General features: G+C 51.2%; 1 long non-coding RNA gene across 1 annotated transcript; it reads right to left on the bottom strand.

Moving 5' to 3' along the window:
• Positions 1 to 646: 646 nt before the first annotated feature.
• Positions 647 to 15221, bottom strand: LOC139044967 (uncharacterized). Its single transcript, XR_011502455.1, has 3 exons — positions 15070 to 15221; positions 2307 to 2455; positions 647 to 1451 (listed from the first exon to the last, which is right to left on the bottom strand). It is a non-coding gene; the product is annotated as an uncharacterized lncRNA (long non-coding RNA).
• Positions 15222 to 15427: the final 206 nt, after the last annotated feature.

Below are 15427 nucleotides of genomic sequence, written 5' to 3'. Positions count from 1 at the left end.
GGCCACACAACACGCACAAAACTGGTCGGGCAGGTGACCTCAATGCCCTGGTTTTATTGATCAGGGAATTGAGGCTCAGAGAGCCCAAGCCACAAGTCTCAGGGATGGAGGAAGGCTCCTCTGAAGCCAGACTCCACGCTCCACCCCGGCACCACACAGCATCTGGCCCGTTGCCCTTTCCCCACAGTAGGGTTGGGTGCCAGCGAGGAGCAGGACGATGCAGCTAACGCCATGTTGCCATGGCAGCACGTCTCCAGGATGCTGACAGGATAATAGCCCAACAGACCCACGGGAGGAAAGACCCCAGCTCAACCTACACTGCATCCAGAACTGCAGGAGAAAATGGGCAGGCGGTAGCTCTCAAACCTGCCAGCGTTCAGCCAGGTGCTTGACTTCATTTAAGAAAATTATTTTTCATTTGGTCTCATGGGCAATAGACTATGTCCCGCCTTTTGAAAAGGAGATCAGGAAGCCCGAGCTGACCTGACACATCCCTGCAGTTTCCTGATGCACACTTAACATTCCGCCAAAACTAATGTCTTTATTCCTAAAACCTTCCATTCACGTAGGGTAAGCAGTATCTGCCTGTGCTGTACGGAGCGTGCACTTCAGCCCTTATATTACCCAGAGGAATGAGCTGCTATTATGAAATCATTAAATTAATAACTTGGTAATATAGGCAGATATATAAAACAATCTGTTCATAGAACAAAGAAATTACTACGTTCCAAACATTCATAATTTAATTTAACAGCAAATTAAAGTAGCATACATAATTTTAGCCTCAAAATGTCAATAGAATTATGTGAACAGAGCGCCGAGTCCGACTGCGGGGCGTGCGTGCGCGTGCAGTTGGTGTGAGAGCCGGGTGGGGTGCGGGGCGACGTTTCCCTCCTGTGAGCCTCTCTTCTTCACAACAGAGAAGCAACTGGAAATAGACGAGGTGCCCGGCCTTTGATTAAGAATTTACTCTCGTTCAAGAGCCAGAGAGGAAGAAGGAAGCCAGTGCCTGCTGGCTGCCAGGACAGGCACTGCGCAAACGGTCAGGTGGCAGAGGAGAGGGGTCCAGCGGGGCTGTGCCAGCGCTCCCTCGCGGAGGGCAAGCGTCAGGGCCCACCAGGCCTAGATCAGGGGACCCTAGAGGGGAGATGGATCTTGTGAGTATGGGGATGAAATAACGGAAAGGGGGGTTGCTGGCAAATGTGAAATTATCTCCGTGGAATGACAAGACGGAACTATTCTCCTGCCCCAGCATTTGACAAGCACTAGCCCTCCCGCCCCAGGCAGCTCTGAGGGGGGTCAGGAGTAAAGTAAGCTGGAAAGGCTCGGACTCGCTCTGCTCAGCTCCACAGACCACCTGCCTCCTGGGAGCCAAGGGAGGCTGCGCCACAGACGGGAGCCACTCGGCTGCAGAAGTTCTTGACGCCGCTCCGGAAGCTTGGCAGTGGCTCCTGTTAATGCGGGAAGAGTACAACGGCTTTCTATGTGAGCCGGCTTGGCCTCCGCCCCAGCTCTTCCCACCTCTGAAGCATTACAGCTACTCTTGCTCTCATGAATTGTTTTGCAAGGACGATGCCTATCCTGTTCTCATGGACTTTCAGCACTGGAAGGGACCTGTGAAGTCTGCAAGTCCAGCCACTCTTCAAAAAAACAAAATACACATAGGCACTCACAGAATTTGGCACACAATTTCAGGAAATTCCTGTATCCCATTGATGAACCCTAAATTTGAAGACATGAAGCACGGAACTAAAGAGTAATGTGCATCTAGTGCCTAAGGTAGGAAACAGAGAGTAAGACAGGAATTCACAGAAGGCTTCCTGGAGGAAGGGGAACCCTTGGACCTGCAGGATGGTTAAGCCTTAGATAAGGAGATAGGAGGAGGAATAGATGGAGCCAAGATTTAAGAGAATAAAAAAGCATGAGTGCATGAAGGATGGTAAGTGTTCCGTAGATGAGGGGTAGGAGAGGAAAGAAAGCGTTCTATGGAGAAAGGCCTTAATAACACAAATTTTTAAACAAAAGCCATATCAAGCTTTTATCCTCTTAGAAATACTTATTTTCTGTGAGCGTGAATGGTGAACTAGAAGAGGAAAGATTAGAACCAGGTAATCCAGTTAGTAAAGCACCATAGCAGTTGGGGGTGAGGGGGGCAGCCGCAAGACTAAAATCAGCTCAGTAGGCATGGAAAGGAGGGCACAGGAGGGACATCATGAAGGCGCCTTGAAGGACTTCCGAATTGTTGGTGGGTTAGTCTGCACAGGCTGCCTGCTGTAACAGACAGCCACTCGGTCTCAGGGGCTTACCTCAGGGAAGGTTTGCTTCTCATTCACATCCCAGCACAACGTGGGTGAATGCAGGGGCTTCATCCACGCAGACATTCGGGGACCCAGGGTCCTTCCACCTTGTGGCCCCAACATGGTCCGCACAGACCTCCACTGGGTACGTCTCCACTCTGCATATGGGCAGCAGATGAGGGAAGAGAGACAGCATGGAGAGTTGCATGGAAACTTTTACCACCGCCCAGAAGGTAGTAAACATCCTCTCTGCGCAGATTTTTTTATCCAGACCTCATTCATGTAACTGCTAGGAGGCAGGAAACGTAGTCTAGCTGTTCGGGAGGACAAGGGAAACAATTTCCCAGTTTTTACAGCTGGCCATGAAAGGAGAGGGACAAGAAGTCAAGGGTGATTATTGCCTGGGAACTAGAAGATTGATGGGACCACTGACACACATGAGAAAATTCAGAGGGAAAAGTACCAGGATCTCAAGCCTGACATTGTACCTCCGTATGTCTAACAACTAAAATAACCCAAGAGAATTATAAAATAGATTTGCTCAGACATGTAGTTGTAACATGATCCCAGAAGCTTAGCATAACAATATGGCTCTTTCTTACATGATACAAGAAGTAACGTGGTTAGATGTGGCACCAAAAGCATAGGCAACAGGAGATAATTTGGACTTCATCAAAATTAAAAACTGCCGTGCATCAAAGGACACTCTCAGAGGAGTAAAAAGGCAACCCACGGAAGAGGAGGAAATATTTGCAAATCATTTACCAGATAAGGAATTAACATACAGAATACATAAAGAAATCTTACGACTCGGCAACGAAAATCAAGCAACCTGATTTAAAAACGGACAAAGGACTTGAATAGACATTTTTCCAAAGGAGATAGACAAATAGCCAATAGGGCAGCCGGCCCCGTGGCCAAGTGTTACGTTCATGCCTTGGGAGCCCCAGGTTTTGCCGGTTCGGATCCTGGGCACGGACATGGTACAGCTCATCAGGCCACGCTGAGGCGGCGTCCCACACGCCACAACTAGAAGGACCCACAACTAAGGTATACAACTACATACCGGGGGCTTTGGGGAGAAGAAGGAAAAAAAAAAGGAAGATTGGCAACAGATGCTCAGGTGCCAATCTTTAAAAAAAATTAAAAATAGCCAATAAGTACATGAAAAGATTCTCAGCATTATTAGTCACTAAAGAAATGCAAATCAAAACCACAATGAGACATGACTTCACACCCATTAGGATAGCTATTATCAAAAAAACCAAAACAGAAAATAAGAAGTGAAGTGTTGGTGAGGATGCGGAGAAATAGGAACCCTTGCGCATTGCTTACAGGAACGCAAAATGATGTAGCTCCTGTGGGAAACTGCATGATAGTTCCTAAAACAATTAAACACGACATTCCACTGTGATCCAGCAATTTCACTGGGTATATACACAAAAGAATTGACAGCAGGGCCTTGAAAATGGCTGTTTGTACACCAATGTTCACAGCAACATTATTACAATAACCAAAAGGTACAAGCAACCCGAATGTCCATCGACAGATGAATGGGTAAACAAAATATGGTTTGTGCATATAATAGCATACCACTCAACCTTTAAAAAGAGGAGATTTGGCAGCTGGCCCCGTGGCGTAGTGGTTCAGTTCATACATTCCACTTCAGCGGCCTGGGGTTCACGAGTTTGGGTCCTGGGTGCAGACCCACACGTCACGCTTCAGCTACGCTATGGCAGCATCTCGTATACAAAACAGAGGAAGACTGGCACAGATGTTAGCTTAGGGACAATCTTCCTCAATGAAAAAGAAGACTGGCAACGGATGTTAGTTCAGGGCCAATCTTCCTCACCAAAAAGAAAAATAGGAAATTTAGACATACGCTACAATTTGGATGATCCTTGAAGCCATTATGCTAAGTGAAATAAGCCAGTCACAAAAGAGCAAATATTGTGATTCCATTTACATGAGGTCCCTAGAGTAGTCAAATTCATAGAGACAGAAAGTTGAGCGGTGTTTGCCAGGGCTGGGCGGTGGGGGAACGGGGAATTAGTGTTTAATGGGGACAGAGCTTCAGTTTGGGAAGATGAAAAAGTTCTGGAGATGGATGGTGGTGACGATTGCACAACAATGTGAAGGAACTTAATGCCACCTAACTGCACACTCAAAAATGGTTAAAATAGTAAATTTTATGTTATGCATATTTTACCATAATAAAAAAAAGAAGTAACATGGGTAAGTTAGTTTCCCTAAAAATGCAGACTCTGTTAAAACATGACTGGCTTATGAGAGGTTCTCTGAAACGCTCTAACCACATGCCTGCATCACCATCATCTCAGTTCTTCAGCCCCAACCTGCTTCTCCTGGATTGTCCGTCTCAGTCCATGTAGACACGTGCTCCCAGGAGCCAGGTTAGAGACCACACTGTCCTCTTCCCTCGTGTAGGCCTCCAGGACGAGCAGGCAAGTCTCTCAGATCCACCCCCGCTTTTCTCTCCATCGCCCAGTCACCGCTTCATTTTCTTAGCTCGCTTCATTCTCACCGCTTCACAAAAGCTTAGCTCGCTGTTTCTCACACTGACAATTCAAACGGCCTCCAAGCAAGTCCCCGGCCTCTCAGTCTCATCCAACCTTCCTCTTGTGCGCGGTAGTCTTCCCGCCGCAAGCTGCAGTCTGGTTTGCCTTGCTCTCAGGCAGGCACTGTGCAAACTGCGTGCACGGTCCCATCTCACGCTCCCCAGGGGCAGATGCCCTTCCACTGCCCCGTTTACAAAAGAGGAAAAGCAAGACTGGAGAGCTTCAGCCATTGGGTCATTGTGTACATAGCTGACAAGTGGCAAAGCTAGGACTCCCACCCAGGCCATCAAACACCGATTAATCATGACAGCTAGCACCGACTCAGGGCTAACTATGCATCTGGCGTGCTCCTAAGTGCTTTAAACTTAACAGTCTGTGTAATTCTCACAACCACCCCACGAAACGCGACAATGGTGAACCCCATTTTACACTTGAGGATATCAAGGCGGAGAGGTTAGGTAATATTGCCCAAAGAAACTCAACTGGCAAAGAGTGGAACAGAGATTCAAACCCTGGGCAGTCTGGCTCAAGAGCACGGCAGACTCTCACAGTATTAGGCCCCTCCCTTCCCCCAAAACCTACAGAATCAACGCCACCCTCTGTAGCCTGAGAACCGAGCCCAGCCCCAGCTGGCCGCAGTCAACCTTCCACCGCTTCCAATGCAGCACCCAAGTGAACGGGCCCCTCCAACACCACACGCTGCTCCTGCACCCTGGGGCGTCCCTCAGAACCTCTCCACTCTTAAACACCATATTCTTCTCTACAAGGGTCAGTTGACTGTCATCCACTCGATGCCACCTGATATCCAGGACCCATTTAAAATTCATTCATTCGGCCAAATTTACCAAATACTTTCTGTGGCCAGTTTGTGTGCTGAGTGCTGGGGACACACTGGTGAATGAAACAAAGTTCCCGTCCTTAAAACAGTGCCAAACAAGCGTCATCATTTGGTCCTACTCATGGATCCTTAGATTATCATGATGATTTCTTTGTCTCTGTTGCTACATTGTGGGCTCCCAGAGGTCAAGATGACATCTTATCAAGCTCTGTGTCCCTCTCCATGGACCTCCATCTTGGTAGATAAACTCAGAAAATGTGTTCAACGCATTGATGCATGAATGACTCAATGGGCCCCATTAAACTACAAATCTCATAAAATAAACCTAGCCTCCCAGAGTGAGTCACGAGCTGGAGAAGCTGAGTGTCTTCTGCAGAACTGGCCTCTGCGTCATCTGCTAGACTTGCTCTCTCACTGTTAGTAATGTTCATTTGCATAGCAGTCAACATTTTACAAAATATTTTCACAGCCATTTTCTCACTTGATTCTCCATGCTAGGGAAATATAATCTTTTGCACTGGCTTTAAATTAATTTTCTATATGTTCATAAGCATATTTTGATTGCTTCTGATCAAGCTGTCAAACCAAAGAAGTCTGCAGAAAATAAACACAGTGTTCCCAGAGTGGTGATCTGGAGTGAGAGTAGCTGGGCTCAAAGAGTCTTGGAACTGAATCCTTACCTGTTCAAGGGGGCACCAACCTCATTGAGGGAAATGAGGACACACAGAACTTGGCACAGAGTAAATACTCAATAAAGATGATAAAGGTATGTTGTTCTTTTTTCTTTTTTGGTGAGGAAGATTGGCCCCAAGCTAACATCTGTTGCCAATCTTCCCCCCTTTTTTCCTCCCCAAAGCCCCAGTACATACTTATATATCCTAGTTGTAAGTCTTTTTAGTTCTGCTATGTGGGATGCCACCACAGCACGGCTTTATGAGCAGTGCATAGGTCCGTGCCCAGGATCTAAACCAGTGAACCCCAGGCCACCGAAGTGGAGCACACAAACCTAACCATCATGCCACTGGGCCGGCCCCTAAATTGTTCTTTACTAATAATAGTAGCAAGGCAAGAATTAGGTTGTTGAACAGATCAGGAAACTGAGGCCCCAAGAAAAAGGGTTTAAGTGACTTTCTCAGGTCACAGAGTGAGTTTGCCTTAAACCCCAAAATGAAGGTCATTCCTAGGCCTCAGTCTTTCCTGAAAGCTTAGTTCCTCACGGAACCCCGCCCAGTCTTCCCCGGGACCCTAAGCAAGCTCCAGACCAGCGTCCTGCCCCCGGAAGGCTGCCCCTTCCCTGCCTGGAGTGGCTTGCTAGACGTCCCAGCTCAACATGCTCATTCGAAAGACATGATGTTTGCCATTGGTTTGAAATTAATTTGCTGTAATTTATACCAGTGTATTTTGATTGCTTTTGATTAAGTTTAACAAACTAAAGAAGTCTGCTGAAATTAAACATCAAAGTAAACAACCCCTTTTCTAAGGCTCCTTGTGCATAATTATCAGCCTTGTCATTCTTGCTGAATATATCCATTCTGTGACAGCCCTTGTGCCTGGGTAGTGGTAATTAATACAGAATCCCAAAATCAATTCCAGAGAAATCCTCTAAAATCAAGGGAAGCTCAGTTGCATAACTTCTAAAATGCAGGAATGAATTGTTTTGAAACCGAGATGAAAAGAAAAGGGCTTTTACAGGTCAGGGTTCTTCGCAAAAATAAATAAAACTGGCTGCATATTTAATATTGGGTTCGCTGTAAAGAAAAATAAGCATTTGGTGGAAAGTATGAATAAACAGGTAAATGGCTCTTTGGAGCCGTCACTTTGCAGAAAGCCTCACCAAAATTAATGGCTAATAATTAACCACCCAAGCAACTAATGGGTTGAGAAAAGTTCACAGGCAGCTTTGCAACATTGTTGAAAATGATGAAAATTGAAGTTAATATCATTTTATTAAAATGTGGGAAAATAATTTAAATATTTTTATAAGGAAAAAAAGACCTCTCCAGGCCTGCATTCATTTGCTCACTCACGCGGGGAGACGGGGAACAAACAGCCGCTTTGGAGCGGAGCGGCCTGGCGGCAAATCCCCCGCCGCTTGGCAGCTGTGCGACTCTGAGCACAGGGCCTGGTCTCCTGCCGCCTCGGGGTGCTCACTGCAAACAGGGGCAGCCCACCCGACTCCCGCTGCTCTAAGGGGTGCTGGGAAGAGGGGCGCCGGGAAGAGGGCCGTGCTCGCGCGCGCTGCTCCTCTGCGCTGCCCGTGCCTCTGGTGCAGCTCTTCCCCGCGCACATCCACTATCAGCGACATGCAGAATATTCATCAAGAGCTTGTCAGGCCCTGTGCTGAGCGCTTTTCTGGCATTATCACTTTAATGCTCGCAATAACCCTATGAGAAAGTTACCACTAGTACCATCTTTTACAAGTTTAAACCACCTCTCTAACGAGGAAACCCAGGCGTGGAGAGGGCGGCCGGCTGTGCGAGGAGCTGGTCCCTGAGAGCGCGGCCCGCGTGCTCAGCCGCCGCGCTCCGTGGCGCCTGGGGAGGGGTCTCCAACCCGGAAGCGCACGGATGAGCCTCAGGAGGCAACACAACCTCTGGAAATAGACGTGAAAACGCTAGTATATGTGCATTTTGTGGAGGAGTGTCCAAAACATTCATGCGATTCTCAGAGGAGTCCTCGACCCCCCAAAAGTTGAGAGGCCCCGTTGGAGACACTTTACGTGGAACCAGGCCCGACAGCCTAGACTGCTTTGCTGTTTGAAGCGCAGCCCGGAGACCAGCAGCATCGGCGTCACCTGGGAGCTTGTGAGAAATTGCAAATCTTGGGCCGCGTTCCAGAGACACTGAGTCAGAATCACGGTCTTAGCAAGATCGCTAGGAGACTGCTGGGTCCCTAATCCAGCCTGAGGGGCAAGGAGGGCTGCCTGAAATAAACCCCGAACGCTGAGAAAGAATCAGCCAAGGGACAACGGGGGTGGGCAAGGACGTCAAACAGGGGGAAATGCTCGAGCAAAAGGTTGGGGGATGCAGCCTCAGGGATGCCCCAGAGCCACGGCAGGTTGACTGGCTGGTGTTTGCAGCTCCAGAGGGATGAGGTGAACGGGATCCTTCCGGCCGAGCTAAGGGCTTGGACTGCGTGCAGATGAGGGGAGCCGCTGGGAGCGGCTGCTTGAGCAGGAGCCTGAGGTGGTCAGATGCGATCAGAACATCACTCAGGTGTCAGATCAGAGGCTGGACACAGCCCACCCTACGAGTCACTGAAGAATCCTCGCCGCCCACCCATCGCATCCCCGTGCTTGTTCGCTGCCCCTCACACCAACTCATCCACGCTGCACCCTGCTTCTGCCCCCGAATAGTGGGGACCAAGTCCCTCTGACTGTGACTAGACAGGTAGGCGGTTAACACAACAGCTGATGGCGCAGTTAGACACAGCTCTGTGACGGCAGGCCCGCGGCACCCATCCAGCCCTGCCCAGTGGGGACCTGCTGAAGGAAAGTATAACAGGGAGATTGTCAGGGTTTCCCCAGGAGCACTTAACTCCCCGCACAAGCCTAAGAGTCCTCGGCAAGAGGGACCATGTCTGGCTCCTGCAGGTCTGTCCCACTGCAAGGGCACGCGAGAAGCTGGAGCAGACATCCTGCTGCAATCTGACCGGGTACCAGGTCTGTGACCTTGAGACTGAAGGAGGAGTATCGGGAGCTGGTGCCGCCCCTGCCCCTCAGAGGCTGCAGCTGGGAGCTGGGGCTTCACAGGCCGTGCTTCCTTACCTTCTCGGCCTCCGCCCTGTCCTCTCACACTTGTGCCCTGGAAGACAAGCATCTATTATGCACCTTGCATATGCCAGGAAGTAGAGGGCAGAGCGAGAAACACAAACACAGGTAAGTGGGAGTCCCCCTCCTCCAGGAGCTTGTGTTCACGTAGAGGAACACGGCATATACACAGAAAAAGAGAGGAGTGCGGGCCCCCCACCCAGAAGATTCTGCACACGGACACCTTTGCCTCGCAGTGCCCTGAGCAGCCTTTGAGGCTGGCTTCATGGCCCCTGTGCTGGCCCAGTCCCCAGCAGGCAGGGTGAACGTTGATCACAAGGCTGGCTGCCCACGGATGTGTAGTTGGTGTCCGCTCCTCCAAGCTCCGCGTGCCCCAGCACTGTGCCCGGGCCGCCCAGGCCAGGGTGCCCCTCTAATTCAGAGAAAAGCCCCATGGGGGCGGGCGGCAGCCATGCTCCACAGAAAAGCCAGGGCTTCCCCAAAGACCAGCCCGGCCTCTGCCCAGGGAAGGAGAACAAGGAGGAGAAGCTTCACTTTGTGCGCGCCTAGCCCGGCCCCCATGCTGTGCTGCAGCCGTGCAGGCGGGGGCCAGCGGAATTCTGACAACAGCCCCGTGCGTTCAGGCTCCTTAGCTCCGTCCACAGATGGAAACACCACGGCTCAGAGAGGTGGAGTTGATCCCCAAGTTGTGAGGGGCTGAGGAATGCCATTGGGACCGAACCTGGCTCGATCCTGCTCAAGGCCCAGCTGCCTTGTCCCCCCAGCAGAGGCAGGGCGCCCTGGCCGCCAGCTGGACTCCTGTCCTTCCCCTGTCATGCCTGTTTCCTAGTCCCTCTTTCACAGGCAACGTTAAACAAGAAAGTAAAATCAGTGGGAAATAATAAGTGTTAAAAAACAACTCCACAAAAACACAAACTTAAAAACAATAAAATGAAAGGACGGCTTTAAAAAACCATCGTGCAAAATCAGTACGGGAACGCCAGCCATGGAGATTCATCTGGATTTTAAAATCTCAAACGATTAAACAGCGCAGAGAGGCAGGTCAGAGGCCGGCACAGGGAGCACGTGTTTTAAAAGATGGGGGACAGTTGAGGAGCTGGACTCCTGTCCCATCCCCCCAACCCTGGTGGGCAGAGGCAGCATTCATTGCAGTGGCGCCCGGAAGGCTTCCTGGAGGAGGTGGTGTTTTAGCCAACCTTTGAAGCTGGGCTACCATTTGGGAAGGCAGTCTCCTCAGGAGAGGAGAACTATTAACAAACCGTCATGGAGGCAAGAGATGACGCAGAATTTTGGAGGAATGGGGTGGCAGTCAGCCTGACCGGAGCAAGTTGTTCCCCTGGGGGGGGGGGGTGATGCAGAGGGACCAAGAGCTGGTTTGGGACCAGCAGGGAGAACCCCAAGCCAGCCCTGTCCAGGAGTTTGGACTGAGGTCAGCTGTTCCCCACGGAACGAGGAGAGAGGCCATAGGGCCCCTCCAGGAAGCTTCGAGGTCACCTGTGGCTGTGTCCCAGCTGGAGGGGAGGGCTGAAGGGCGGCATCGCTGACTCAAGGTCATAAACCATGTGAGAGGCTCAGGCAGGGCCAGGTCCCGAGGGAGCTGAGCCCTTTGCTGAAAAAGGACTTGGCCCAATTTTGCTTCCCAGGATGACTATGTGTCAGGAGGATGTACAGGCTCCTTACAGAACAGCAATTCTTCCTGGCAGCGTGTGAGAAGTCTGGCGGGGCTGCTGACCGGCCTCTCCTCTGACCAGGCGATGGGCCGGGGGGTCAGCTCAACGATGGCTATTAGAGTCGGGGAGGAGAGGAATGCAAAGAGCACGTGAGTGATGGCGGAGAGGGGACGGAAGGGAAGATGGTCCCTCGTAACTCTAGGCAGGCTTTAAGCAAGTCACGGTCCCACGGCAGCCACTCCCTCTTCCTCCCGTCACACTCACACATCTCTCCCCTCTTCCCCCACCCCAACACACGCACTCACAGGTGCACACACACTCACCCATGCACTCACAAACTCCCACACGCACACTCGCATGTGGAGACATTCACACACTTGCTTTCCCACACACAGGTTCACACACTGACATACACACTCACACACAGGCATAACCTGCCAAGTTTCAGCTCAGATTCCTGAAGTTTTCATCAGCCTCAGCAAAATGAGTTAACAAAAAGGGCAATGCAGTGAATTCTTCCCAGTGCTGTATATATTCAATTTAAAGGACTACAGGCCAGACTAGTGGTATAGCAGACCGGGGTTCATGGGTTCAGATCCCAGGCCCAGACCTATGCACGGCTCATCAGCCATGCTGTGGCGGCATCCCACATACAAAGTAGAGGAAGACAGGCACAGATGTTAGCTCAGTGCCAATCATGCTCAGCAAAAAGGGAAGGATTGGCAGTGGATGTTAGTTCAGGGCTTATCTTCCTCAAAAAAATTAATTAATTAAAAAAATAAATAAAAGAGTACAAGTCATTCTGAGATTATGTCCTTTCTGTCTTCTTCTGTTTGGGGCAGGAGGATGTTAGAATATCCTTTCTTTTAGGAAAGGGTGATAACAGATGGCAGGTTTTTTTCTTCAAGTACTTTCTTGGCAAAACACAAAGGTAATCCTCTATGAGTTTCCAACCCTTATTTGTTTCTTCTGGTCTGTGAGCTCCAAAGCCAGGAAGCGCTGCCCTGGGCTGAACCGCTGGGTTCTGAGAAAGGTCAAGCCGCTCTTGCCTCCGGGCCTGTAAGCTGGAAGCTCCATTGTCCTGGTCTCCCTGCTGCCCTCGGATTGTTCATTCCCCACATCTCTCTCTGGGAAGCACCGAACCCCAAGGCAGGACTGTGCCTCAGCCCCGTTCCCCCCCACCACCATGGCCGTCCTCAAGCCAGGAAGAGCATCCTCACCAGAAACCACTCTGCTGGCGCCTGATCTTGGGCTTCCAACCTCTAGAACTGTGAGCAAACCAGTGTCCATTGTCTAAGCCCCCTCATCTGTGTTCTCTTGATATGGCAGCCTGAGAAGACTAAGACAGGGGTCTTCTGGCTCGCTCTCTGCCCAGCCTGGCCCCACGGGCTGCAGTCAACCTCTGCCTGAGAGCACAGCTTTCTTAAAGCTTTTCCTGCCAGGTGCACAGTTCTACAACACCACATGGCATAGATTAAGGAACAGGCTTTGTGGAAACAGAGAGATGTACAGGCCTCAGTCGGTCCAAGGAGAGAAGGCACAAGGTCCCCATCCTCCCATTGCCCCACAGAGAGGTGTCCAACTCCTCTGCTGGACACGTCACTGTGGTCCCCATTGCAGTGGAGACTGCCCTCCCCATCTGCTCCCTCTGAATAGGGTGGATGTGGAGCAAGACTGCCAGTCGTGGGAGAATTAGATTACTTTGATGCCAAGTAGGCTGGGTTTGGGTGCCTACTGTTTACAGGATTGACTGGGGGAGCCAGATACCCAGTACCTGGGTAGCTCCAGAATCCTTTTCCTAGCACTCCTGCTCCTTGCACCAGATTCGCTATTGCTGATAACAGAGAGGACCAAGGCTGCCTGTCTTCGGCGCTCCTGGCTCCACGCCCTCAACCTGCTCTCCTGGCAGCTACATCCTCACTGAGCTCTAGCCTCCCACCCTACCCTCCAGGACCCTTCACTCTGAAGCCTGGGACTTGGGCGAAGCAGGCACCATTCCCTTCTGTCCAGGAAGTTCACCCTATTTCTACTCTCCCTACTCCCGCCCACGGGCTGCTCCATCCAACCTCCCACCACCAGAGACGCCAGGTGAGAAGCAGGCAGCAGGGTCATGTTCTTATTCACCCCCAACTCTTGCCAGCCCACACCAGCATTGCTTGGGCTCCCTCACTGCCTCACATGCCATTCCCATGATAACACCAGGAAGAGCCTGCCAGCGCCCCGTTCTTCGGGAATCCAGCAGGAGAGAGCTTGCGCAGCCCAGTGTCTGTGAGTGATTATCTTCTCCCTCATCATTGCCTTTGGAAGGGGATGCTTCCCACCCCAACATAATAAGAAAGGAGAAGTCATAGAATGCCTCACAGACAAGTGAGTCATGACTGCCCAAATCCATCCTCTCATCTCCCGGACCTGAGTGGGTAGAGGCTGGGGCCATGACTGGGGGTGGCAGGGCCGGTTCTGTTACCCCTTTGTAGGTCCTGGAGGGAGTGTCTGGACATATGTGGGCCCAAGACACCGATTCTGAGCAGCAGTAGAAGTCCCACTGGACGTGCTGTTACAGTGGAGCTGCGGCAGGAAGATGGACCACAGAGGAGAGGAGGCTTGGTGGGCACCGCTGGGTTCCCACTCCCATTCCCCAAAGGCTGGCCCAGTCCCACAGGTCCTCTGGAAGCCACTCTCCAACCTCCCCTCTGCCACGGGTACACGTGCTCCCATCTGCTAGACAGACCCTAACCCAGGGATGACCGATCACAATAGAAATAGGCATGTGTCATGGGCTGAATTGCATCGCTCCAACATTCGCATGTTGAAGTCCTAACCTCCAGGATCTCAGAAAGTGACGTATTTGGAGACAGGGTCTTTAAAGAGGTGATTAAGTTAAAACTAGCTCAGTAGTGTGGGCCCTAATCCAGTATGACTGGGGTGCTTATAAGAAGAGGAGATCAGGACACAGACACACACAGAGGGATGACCATGTGAGGACATAGGGAGGAGACAGCGTCTGCAAGCCCAGGAGAGAGGCCTCAAAGGAAACCCACCCTCCCTGTGCCTTGATCATGGACTTGCAGCCTCTGGACCTGTGAGAAAACACGTTTCTGTCATTTACACCACCCCATCTGTGGCATCGCACACCAGGCCTCGTCGTTGGAGAAGGCTTCCTGCCCGTCACCTCTCCTCGCCTCACCTCTGAGAGCCCGTGAGCAGCAGGGCAGAGGTCGTTGTTCCCATTTGAAGGCTGAGGAAGCTGAGGCTCAAAGCAGATGAGTAAGCTGGGAGGATCTGAGCCTCCAGAAACCCGGCTCTTTCCTCTTCACCATGTTTCCTCCCTGTCTGCTCAGTCTGGCAGCAGGAGAACTCCGGCTGTCCCCCAGCACTCGCAGGCCTTGGGGGAGGCTGGTGACTGTCTCACTCTCGCCACATCCCATCTTCCCCCGCCCTGCACCATCCCTCAGGCTTTCCACCCTGGACCCCACAGGCGGCTCTGGGCTGCTTGGACTGGTCAGCGTTCTGGATGCCATCATTTCCCCAGACATCCACACCCACCTCTTCTTGCAAGATGAGTCTGCCCATGGCTAAGTTGGCAGCTGAACTGCAGTTAATAACAGGCTGAGCAGGTGTCCCACTGAGAAGCTGGGTGTTAATGGCTTGTTAGTGGACGGGGGCGGTAGAAAAGTTCAGTTAGTGAAAGAAATACCTGTGCACCACCCCTGGGGTTTGGAAAAGGAGCAAGAAGAGGGGGTGCTGGGAAGCAGGGCGAGAGAGGAGGGGAAGGGAAAGATCAAACCAAAAAGGGAAAGTAAAGGAAAGAAAAGAGGAGACAGAAGGAGAGAAAGAGATGCGGAAGAGAACAGAAGAAGTTAGGCATCCCCAGGGAGGACCACTGACACAGCCAGAGCAAGGAAAGTCCTGGACTCCTTACCCTGGTTTTGTGGAAGTCATTTCAATCTGTGAAATGCAAAGAACCCTTCTGGATTTGAGAAGTTACAAACCAGCAGAGAAGGGACCACTGTGTCTGTCCTCCCCTTCCTTTCTGCTGGCATCCCTTCCCCTCCGTTGCTACCCTTTCTCGGCTTCACTCTTTTACACTCCCATTTCCTTACCACTCCCTGTAGCCCCCACCCCTCTTCTCAGCAGCACAAATCCACATTTTCTCCTGTTGATTTGCTCTCTCTCAGCATAAAGCATGATAAACAAGCAAGCGCACAATGTTCTTTCTGTCGGGCGGCTGTGCGGCTTGCTGAATGTGCGAGGCTGGCCCTGGCTGCTGTGCCAAGCCT

Source organism: Equus asinus, chromosome 3 (assembly GCF_041296235.1).
Source record: "Equus asinus isolate D_3611 breed Donkey chromosome 3, EquAss-T2T_v2, whole genome shotgun sequence".
Taxonomy (NCBI): Eukaryota; Metazoa; Chordata; class Mammalia; order Perissodactyla; family Equidae; genus Equus; species Equus asinus.
Note: the sequence above shows the minus strand (reverse complement) of the source record. Positions and strands in the feature narration are given on the sequence as shown.